Below are 11,529 nucleotides of genomic sequence, written 5' to 3'. Positions count from 1 at the left end.
CGAAATGTGTGCAGGTAGTTGTTGAGAGTGTAAGAGTAAAACAGAGACGGGAAAAGAACGAGAAAAAGAAACAGAGAGATGTATTTATGGAGTAACAGGAAGATGTGAACAGCAGGAGAAAAGTGAGGTGAGACTGATCGCAGAACGTGCTTCATATAAGTCAGCAGTTCATGAATAGTGGTGTAAAAGGAGAAAATATGCAATGAGCACGCTCAAGTCTCTGATGATGTAGAGACACCTGCAGCCTCTTATCTTGCCAGTTGTTGCACAACATGCAATGGATTAAACAGCAGGAGTATCACACGGTACTTTGCCACCTGATGGTGCTTTCACGCCTGTAGTTACGCTCATTTGGTCTGGAGTCATACTTTCTTGCTGACTTTCGGTTCGGGCCCAGTTCATGTGCACACTTATTGTTTTTTTTTTTTGTTTTTTTTTACAAAGCACTGTCAGTCCAGACTGCAGCTGGACACTGTATATCATAAATAATGACAGACAGAGAGAAACAGGACAGAGGAGAATCATCTGGCACCGTAGTATTCCAGTTACTGTACAGTTACTGTGTGGTCACTACATAGCTGTCACTTAGGGAATTACTAAGATGAACGGAGCAGGATACAAGCTACAGATATATGTTTTGACAACTTCTGATCTATCTGGTAAAGTGCATGCACTTACATGCTGACAGCTACAGTATATATGTTTCTGTTACTGTATATATGTTTCTGTTTATGTGGTGCTGTTTAAATATAGGCTTTCAGAAGGATTTAATGATAATTTAGTTTTTGCTAGAACCAACCATCATAAAATCATTTGCTTTCACTCCACAGGGAACCACACCAGAGTCCTACTAAGAATAGATTTTGCAGTTGGTCTTGGTCCAGTAGTTTAGTCTGCATCAGAGTTCAGGTGTTGTTCAAATGCACTTCAGTATGTCCGTCAGTAAGTGAACACGTCACTGTTCAGGCACTTATACAACAACAACAACAACAACAACAACAACATATCACAGTTCACTATCGTCATTTCAGTTGCATGTTCAGGCTGTTGCCAGGCCAGGCTGTTGTGTTCAGTTCAATAGCTCAGCCGCCCATTATGTATGAGTGGGTTACCAGATTATGATTGTTTCTGTGGATTTAGTGGTCTATTAATAAGGTTTTATCAAGGGAAAATGTGCTGTACATTACTTCTGAGCTGACAATTGGCTTCAACAGTTAAGGGCTTCCCGACAAACAAGTTATTTATTAAAGCACCCATCAGGGTGGTTAAAGAATTTATATCCTTCAATCCCACAAGTAGAGACGTTTGTCAAACCACAACTGGAAGGAAATTCTTGCTGACTGCAGCTCTGCAATGCATTGTAGTTTCCACTCTGAAAACACATCACACATCACACAGCACTGACGATGTTGTGTGGTGTGACTGGGATTTCAGAGATTGAGCTCAGCAGCCCTTTGCTTAAATTTCTGCCAGGGGTCAAAGGTTACAGATGAGCTTGTGACAGGTGAAGCAGGCACTTGTCAGCAGCTGTGCCACGGAAACAGAAGTAACCATGGTAATCCAGCATGAACAAGTCAGCTCTGGAAGCCTGGAGACGTGCCGCTCCTCCTCTATCATTACACTGCTATGGATATGTCAGCTGGAGAGAAGTGCCACATAGTAGACTGCAAAACAACCAAAACAATAACATCTCGTAGAGTGATACTTACTGATGCTGAAATAGATGTAGTTCTGCTGAGTCCAAATACTTTCCAATACTTTTTAAGATGAAGCAGATTTCTAAATCCAGTGACTCACAATTTTAGAAGCAGGGTATTGGATTTCACTCATAAATGTTTTAAAATCAAGCAATATTTATGATCATCCACTTTTATGGCTAATCTATAGTGGAACCATTACGCATGCATTAGTGAGTGAAGTATATTTGACCTAGTCCTGGTCCTCATAGAGAAGTCAATAGCTTGCATTAAGCCTGCCTAAATAAAACTATGGCCTGGCAATGTTTTTGCACCAGTCACTTGAGTACCACCTCTTGCTAATTGGGACATTCATAACTCGAACATGATCCCTCTGTGACTATTTTAAACCTCAGGGACACAGAGGAAGAGGCAGGAGAGGGGGAACGAAAGACAGACAAAGAGAGACAGAGAGAGAGAGAGAGAGGCTGAGAGAGATAAAAAAAAAACCAGTCACATTAGGAACAGATGTATTGCTACATGTATGTTTCCGTAGCCAGTCCACTCCACAGTAGTCCCAAGAGTACAAGCATCCATCTAATTACCTCTCCTTCAAATGACCTTCATATTTATGACTTTGAATATTATTTCAGCTTCTGCTAGATTCTTAAAATACTCTGAATGGGCTTATCAAATTTCTGCTTTGATAATTACATCAAAGCAAGGAGTAAATGCATAAAAACTGGATTAGTGGCGCCATGGCAGCTTCTCTAAACACAGCCTAATAGGCAATTTGGCGTCCTACTGAGTGCACTTCTAAGGTACAGACTAAAATATGAATACAGCTGTTTTCAAATACCACAGTGTCCCTATTTTGCTACTTACGTCTGAGTCACACACAACTGTAGAATATAACAAAAGGTCCAATCCAAGCTTTCACAAACAAAGAATGAAATCTCCTTTACTAACTCCTGATTTTCACTCCTGAGAAGAAAGAGGTCTGTCGGCGTGGTCCCATCGTCTCCGCTTTGACAGCTGGCTGGAACAAACCACGGCTGCTGCAGTATCGTAGCTTTGGGCGTATGTGCTGTGTTTGTGAGATAAATGGCAACACGTGGATGACTCTCCACAGCACTCCACCTTCTTTGACACCTAGTCAAACTCTCAGGCTGCTCTGGATCAGCTGTCTGGCTGAGGTGAACAGAGACATGAGGGTTGGGGCGGCTGTCAGCAACTGTTCCCAGCAGCCCTCGGCCATTGTGGCTTATCACACCCCCAAGTCTGTTATATCTCCACTGCTCTCATCACGCCCAGGGATCTATGAAGAAGTACAAAGAAAAAACGTTCAGTGAAACGATTGCCTCAGTTCAACCAAAATGTGTCACATAGCTGTCTTCCAAGAAAATGCACCAGCTAGATTTCAGTTATGCCAACATTGTCAAGGCAGGCTAATGAGAAGAGACATGTTAAACTGCTTAAAATGCAAATGTCCTTTGCATTTTCCCCAGAGGATTTTCCCAGCGCTTTTAAGTGGTTTGAGATGTTACGTCGACAATTTGAATCCAATTTATAGACATATTGACCCATGAAAATCACATGCAAATGGGATCAGTCGTGCACAGGTTAAGTGAACGGTCTTGGCAGCGGGTAAGAACTTTACGGCTCACAAATAGCAAATGGATGGCTGGATGACGCTCGCTCCAGTCCCTCTTTCCATCGGTCACTCTTCTTCCTCAATAACTCAGCCCCAGCATGAATATAAATGGAGACCAGTGAAGAGCAGGGACTGGGTGCCGGTGAATGGCTTTCTGCTCGGCCTCCGACAGCAGCACTCCCCTAATGGGTTCAACCTGACTGGATTCAATCATGTCCCCTGATACCCTCTGAAGAGGATGCAAATTGTCAATCAGACCTCTCTCTCCTCCTCTCATGCTTCCCCATCTCTTGCTACTGTCGTCTTCCCCTCGTTCGTCTTATGATCATCTTGCCATCATTCACCTTGCTCTTACTTCCAATCTTACAGCCTTTTACATATTAATTCCACCTCCTGTTTTCCTGTTAGCTCTGTCAGATACTGCTGCAGATATATTGACATGAACTTCATCCAGGTTGAATGGTATAATGAGCATGGAGAGGGTCATGCACATATCAAATTCATCAATTCATTGAAGGGTGCTATAAAAGGGAAATATTGCTTGTCTAGGATGCATTTTTTAGTGTTTGTGCTACATGCCTGTGGCATTTTAAATAAAAGGCATTGTTCCTCTCTAATAATGGGGAGATAAACAGAAGATTTTACATGAGAATTTCTTTTATTTTCATTCAAAGGAGAGGAGTAACAGGTCTACTGACTGAACAAACATTGCACACAACAGTAAAAGTGAAAGATGACAATTATGTTTTTTGTTTAATCCAAGCATTTCAGGAAAACAGCAACAGCTATGAGGAGATGACATGTTTTGATTTGTAAAGGTTAATATATTTATTGAATTGCATCATAATGCAATCATATTGCATTAGCTTCATGTAAAAGCAATCAGACTGTGAAAGCTCTTGCTGGGGGGCAGGCACAATGTGGAGAAACATATTTCCACATTGGATGACAACTTAATCCACCCTGTGGGCTACAGGTGCACCCACTTTCCATCTGAATGCAAAGGACTTCTTCATGAGTCTTATTTGTTTGTATTACACAAGACACAAGCAAGCAGCATGCTGGGCTGTTTGGCTTAATGGTTTAAGTGAACAAAATAGTATAAATAATTTCTCACTGTTTTTCAAAACAACCTGTAGTTTTAAGCAACTAAATCTGCTTGGGTAAGGCTGCTGAAAGATCATGGCCATGGCTAAAAAAAAAATCACAATCATATGTCAAAAAAACTTCTTTAGGATCATAGCTCAAAGAAATCAAAATCTCTGGTGTCACAGTCAAACACTTTGCACCATGTGTGCATCCTTACCTCCTGCCTAAAGGTGTGTTCAGGCGAAAAAGGTGAATCAGATTTAGATGTGGCACGAATGCATACACAATCCCTGGAAGGTTGGTGCAAACACACGCAAATTTACTCAGTGTGGCACAAATTGAGGTGAAATGTATCCTTGTGTAACTGTTTTATCTTGGGAGTTTGCGGTTATCTTGAGGCTCTCTGTCACAAGAGGAAAAGGAGAGGAAAACAATAACAGAGCTAAAGTTGCTGGGAGCAGCCGGTTGTCACATAGGCCCTGGCCAGACCTGGTGTTAACATCCGTCTCAGGTGATCTGATCACAAGTGGACAGCTCTAAGTGCAGGTGTGAACGCACCCAAGACGCAGTGAGGACACATTTGAGATCCGATCACTCAGACCACATTTGAGGGTGGTCTGGGCCACATGTGGCCACATTCTTTTAGCAGTGTGTATACAAATGAGTCCTGGGCCACAATGAAGGTCCACATACTCAACTGACCTCCTCTGCCACACTCTACATACCGCATGCATTTCAAAGACCAGCCAACAGGCCTGAAAAACAACAACCACCTAATAATGGGCTACAAACACTATAATATTATTATACACTATCTTGAATATCCCAGAGATGAGAGAGAGTGCAGTAAAAGTTGGCATTAAGCAGGCAATGGATTCCCTCACTCGGCAGCATCATCATAAGAATATAAGCTTTTTTTCCTTTTTTCATGGTTAATGGGGTCCAGGGTGATGAAAGGTAAATTGCTAAGCTCACTTTCTACTTTTTCTCTACTCACACTGTCAGAAACATTCACTAACTTTCCTCTGGCCACTTAAAACAAAGTTGAGCGAGTAAGATGACATGATCGATGTCAGGGGTGACACACTGCAAATAGATGATGAATCGCAAGACTCTTTAGACTCTGTAAATAATTGATTGTAAAAAGAAACATCAGATGTATAGGCATTCAAAAACTACAAGCGTCAGTGTCAGTAGGTGATGTATGGAAACCCAGTTAAGAGCCCATTTCCGTCCTATTCCACCAGGAGAGGAAAGGCTGTAGTAAATAACCACTACGTTGCCAGAGGGGGGGAAAGAGAGAGAGAGTGGAGAGGAGAAAATCCTCTGTACTCTCACCACCTTTCTTTCTCTGCTGCTTCCTGCTTACGCTACTTCATGCATTCATATTTTTGCCTGCCCCCACCACCACCCCCATCACTCCTCTCTATGTCTCAATCTCCTTTGCTTTCTTGCCCTCTCAATCCTGCTTCTTTCAGTCGTGCGTGCCTGGCAGACGATTGCTGAAAGAAAGGTGGAATTGGATGCTTCCCTTGTAGCACTTTCGTTTGAGACTTGTCGAAGATTTTGTTTTGCTGGAGTGAGTGGTTACAGCTCACTGGCTCATCGTCATCCAAAACATGCCCAAAACAACTGTCTATCATGGTCAGCTGTGGCCCTTAAGAGTTCAAAGCACTGAGACAAAAAAGATGCTTCTATCACACCATTCACCAGTTGAGATATAACATATGTCATATTATAAATGTTTTTCATTGGTGTTTTTCATTTCCTGTTCTGAAGGTTGAGGGAATGGGAGAAAAAAGGTTTCTGCTATTGCGTACTCTTCATGGTTGTACTCAGCTCCTGGATTAAATTGAAGTCGTTATTACCCAGATTTGGTGAGTCACTCTAACAGATGTGTGCTCTAAAATGCTGCTTTCAAATATGGCTGAGTCATCCCTAGTACCTCTCAATGTAGAGTTGGAAGCCCCCCTCCAACTCCAGTGAACTGCACTGGAAAATGCAATCCTTTGTGGGTGGAACTCTGGGTGTTTGACATTCAGCACCCGAATTTTTCCGCAAGGCTTCATCGCCACTTTTGACAGATCATAATTGTCAGCAGAGGGAAAACATTGAACACCCTTGTCTCATGGCTGATGAAAAAGGTCACTTCAGTTCCTCCATATTACCCTGACCTGTGGAGTCACGCAGCGGCGGCTGACAACTCAGTTGTCCGTTCCCTGCTTTTCCCTCCCCAGCAAAGCAATGGAGGGTTTAATCCCTTCCCACAGGTAGAAACCATCTCTTCTCTTATCTCCCTCTCTTTCTGCTTCCCTTTGAGTGATGGACAGGCAGCTTGAGCTGTTATGGAAGGCAGCCAGACAGGTCAAAGGTGACTGAGCGGAATAATCCCTTTATGAAACTCTCCTCCCCTGCGAAAGTAAAGCTGGCGTAAGGAAGGTCAGTGTGTAGGCTCTGTCCCTCCTCAGCATCAGCCAAAGATTGTACCGCTCTATTCACTCCCTTACCTTGAGAAGCACACAGCTGGCTTATCGCCCTGGAATTGGCTGTGCAGCATGAATGCAGCAGAAGAGAGAAGCCGGATGAATGTTTGAATGGAGCTCGAGTGTGAATGCCTTACCTGTTTCACTCTATCTGCTGCCAGCTTCTCTCTATCCTCTATCTCGTTTCTTTCTCTCTTACTTTTATCTCGGTCTGTTCTTCCACAAATTCAGTAACCCTATGTGTGAGGAATTGAATCCTTCTGCTGTCTGTGATCTGTCTGTGTGTTTTTAAGATGACCTGAGTGAGGACTGAGTCTTACTGAGAGGGATCATGCCCTTTTGTATAGGTTGGGATAACATCAAACCTGTTCTTCTGTAACACTGTCTCCAGACAAATACAGTAAAAATACAGCTGAGAAAACATTTCAGTGATTCTGAAACTCTTCTTTTGTACACCACCTTTCAGCCAGTTTTAGTTTTGCACTGCAGATAAAAATGAAACGAAACAAAGTGACAAATTGTGTTTCCTTAAAGTTGTGTTTACAAGGCAAGAGCTTATAATACACCCTCTTAGCAACGCTACTTCTTCAGTGCAGGTTGGAGGCTACAGTGAGATGCTATTGAAAGGTGACGAGACGGACAGGGGCTAACTGGGTAACGTGCTAACTTCAGTAGAAGAAAAGACACGATAGAGACAAGAGGATGCTATTTCCTCAAAAATTTGTCAAATGATAGAGAGAATTCTTTCAAAAATGGTCGAGGAGACCTTTCTTGTTTGCAGCATTCAGCCTTTTTCATTGTTAACTTTTGAAATTTGATTCACCTGTTCTGGACCTGAGGTTTGGCACACAGACCCAAACTGTGTTATCAAGCAGTCAGATAAATCACTCACTTATTGTCACTGTGACTCCGTTAAGTCACGCTGAGGAGCATTGACAGCTGTCATTCTGAGGAAGTCTTGAACAATTACACATCTGCTAGCTTTCCAATTTGAAAAGTGAAAAGCAGTGGCTGCAGTTTTTTTTTTTTTTTGTGTCCTTGTTCTCATCAGCATCACTCTTTTTATCACTCTTTTTTCTCTCAGCAGGTCCCCTGTCTCATCAGTTTAATAGTGGTGTATTGAGCAAAGCATTTCCACAGGTGGTCTCCTTGGGCCAGAACCCAACCCCACTGTCCCTGGTCCAATTACAGCAAGAAGGAGAGGACATTTTTATTGGTCTGTGAGGGGACATTTCCATGGCTGCCATCGTCTCCAGGAGTACAGTCGTCTAGCGCTCAATTACTCCTCCATCCTGAACCGGCAAGGGAAAGAAAACGTCCCCTGCTGAGACCTGGTGAGTCCCAGCGCATTACCAGCACAGAATTTCTGACCTACTTCAAACACACAAAAAAAACCACCCCGCAACTTATTTCCACTGCTACCTACAGTATATGATTGAATATGTGGTAAGTAATATTCCCTGGGAGTTTGAGTAGAGAGGCACAAGCACACACACTCTTAGATAACATACAACAAAAAGCATTTAAAGTAATCTCAATAAGTTTGAGTGCAAAGGTGGCGTAAGTAATAAATTACCTCAAAGGTACACATTAATAAACAAAGGATAGCCAATTTGATAGCAATCATAACTATGATTTGTATAGCTCTTCACAAGCTAGGCCTCCTCAAGCACTTTATTTTTAAACACACAAAAAAACTGAGCTTGTGCCAGGCTGGATTTTTTTTGCGTGTGTATGATTTAGTTGTATTTTCTCCCTTCAGTGCTACTCCTCGACAATATGTATGAATATAAGTATGTATGCAAAAGGAATAATGTAATAACTACATGTAAAAAGAATAGAAAACCCATGTTTCCTGAATTCTACTTAAATTGAGATGGTCTTAAATTGAGCAGTGAAGTCACATATCTTGGGTCAGCAATTTACAAATGATCTACTAAATGACATATACAATGTCAAAAATAAACTGCTGTGTAGTTCACTTATGAATTTCATTGTTCTCATTTGATGTAAAACCCTGGCTTCTCAGGCTTCTCTAGATGCCGCTAGGTATAAAAAGAGTAGCAGACTGACTGACTGGTTTGTGTGCCAAGATTTACAGTGTTAGTCATATGTTCATCAGCATAAATATGCACATATGCCAGGCAGAGATAAGGAGCCTTATACTGTATATAAATGTATGTGCAGATAGAGAACAGCAATTGTGCAATAGTAAATAGTACCTGAAGTTGCACACATTATAAATCTTAGATGTAATGATGCAGGAATGTATTTGTTTTGTGAAGTGTTTTTGTTTTCGAGTACATCCTGAGCAGCTGCCTAAAGGCAAAAAAAAAAAAGATGCAGATAGCAGTAGTGCTGGCTCTGATGCCATGACCTGATGCTGAAGGCAGTAGCACAGCACATGCCACCAGCAACAGAAAGTACCTCCCCCCCACCTGGAAAAGATATTGCTTTCACACAAGCAGGTGAGAAGCCTCAGACACAGTTGAAGGTGCCAACAGGTGTAGTCAACGCAGCAACCCAGCGGCAGCTGCACGTGGACCTGGACAGTTAGCTCTATTTTCCTGACATGATTACACTGATAACACTGAAGCCTGGATGTGGTTCTATAGTGTCTGAAGTCTCGAAGCAGGTGATCGTATTCGGGTGGACTGTGTCCGGGGAAGATCGGATTGAGGACGCCCATATATCAAAGAAAGATGGACAGATGTTAGGAACCGGTGTAAGAGACAGAGAAGGAGAGCTCACTCGTACCTGCTGAGGTGGTCTACCTACTCTGTGTAGCATTTGCACTGCTGGCCATTAAAGAGTGAGCAAAGAGGAGAGCCATCAGGTGCACAGTGGATCCAGATGACTATGGAATGTGTGATTTGTGGAGTAGTACTGCTGGGACACAAGTCAGCGTGGCTGCTTAGTCCTGGTGAGTCTCAAACCACCCTATTACCCCAGGTTACTTTATCACTTGGAAATAGGAACGTTGTAGAGCTCAAGTCCAGATTTTTTTTATTTTAAGAAAATGGTTCAATAGGTAAAGTGTGCACTACACCCAGTGGCCTGTTATAACAGCTGATCACAGAGCTGGAAACAAAAAGCAGACTCAGCAGAAGCAGAGCAGGTGTAGTAAAAACAATTATTTCCTTGTAGTGAGGCAGGCTTACACAGTCTGCAGTGTGAAGTGTGAGAACAGAGCAGTCAGAGCAGGCAAACAAATCAAAATTGCTACAGCAAGCAGGTCATGACAACAAGCACAGGCAAAACACAACTAAGGCTCAGATGCTAATGCTAACTACACTCTGCACTAATAGGATGATAAAAGAAGGCTATACAGACAGCCACGCCCAACCATGTAAACACACCTCCTCCCTAAGACTTTATAAAGTGGTATAATGTAACACTGCGTATGCCTTTTGTAATTGAACATAAACACCTGCCAGGGACAGAGTGGGAGTAAAGTCCACAACTACATCAACAACAAGGCTACATTCTCATAAATGACCATATAACTATCCACCAAAGTTCAGAATTCAAACTGGACAGTAGAGCAGTAAATACAGCAGCAGACATATTTGAATTTGAGCGGCTTTTTCTTCCCTCACTGAATGTTTTTGTGACAAAATTCTGTAGCTCTGACCTGTCTTTGAGTAGTTAAATTAGTGTATTTGAATTTGTCGTGAAACCAGAACAGAAAATATACCTATACATTATCCTGCTAAATAAACTCAGACAGGCTTCCTCTTGTCTTCTGACGACCACTTATGCTGTAAATCTTGACTGGTGTTTATACTGGGCTCCCTGGGAGCTGTGGTCTTGAACCCACTCTGCAGAGTTACAGCTGCTAGATGCACAACTATTTGATGCACTTTGGATTTTTATGGATTATAACTTCTTTTCTCTGAGCTTTTCAGCCAGACCTTTATGTTTTTTTTTTTTTCAACTTTGCTATTTCCACAGTCCACTGTTGGCTGCCTCAGTGGTTAAACAATGATAAAGATACCACAACATAAACGTTTGGAATGTGGACGGAGCCGCGGAACCGAACAGATAGTTACCTGGAGAGGGAAGCAGATATGAGGAAGATGACGGCTACATAGAACCAGAGTGGGCTGATCCACGCAACACAGTCACGTCTATCTCTCTCGCTCTCCTGCTCACTTTCCCTGATGTGTGCCACATCACTCAATGTGTGTAGCAGCCCATTGGGAAAAGTGCAGGTTCTACCAGAGGCCACTGACACCGGTGAATGGAAACAGTTCAGTTACAGAGGAGTGAAGTGTATTAATGACTAACTGGCTTGAATTTTCCTCTTGATGAAAATGAGAAAGTAATTAGGGACGAGACAACAAAAATAATAATGTTTACGGCTATGAAATAACAATTTACTCATGTGGAACTGAGTATCACTTCCTTTTAGAGTTCTTAGTGGTTTTAAGGTGTTTATTCTCACAGGATCTGCTGACAAGAGCTGAAGGTAAAGCCTGAGAGGTTTATGTGAGGAGAACTGTATATCCTCTCACCTTACCTTTTAGGCTACACTTAAATTTCCAAATCGACAAATCGACAACACCCTCAAAGCCAGATTCACTCTGTAATGAATACCTGTGAGCAAAAGCATAAAAATGAACGC

Source organism: Seriola lalandi, unplaced genomic scaffold (genome assembly GCF_002814215.2).
Source record: "Seriola lalandi dorsalis isolate HSWRI2012SDOR001 ecotype SW California unplaced genomic scaffold, Sedor1 jcf7180002054864, whole genome shotgun sequence".
Classification (NCBI taxonomy): Eukaryota; Metazoa; Chordata; class Actinopteri; order Carangiformes; family Carangidae; genus Seriola; species Seriola lalandi.
This window is presented reverse-complemented; position numbering follows the sequence as displayed.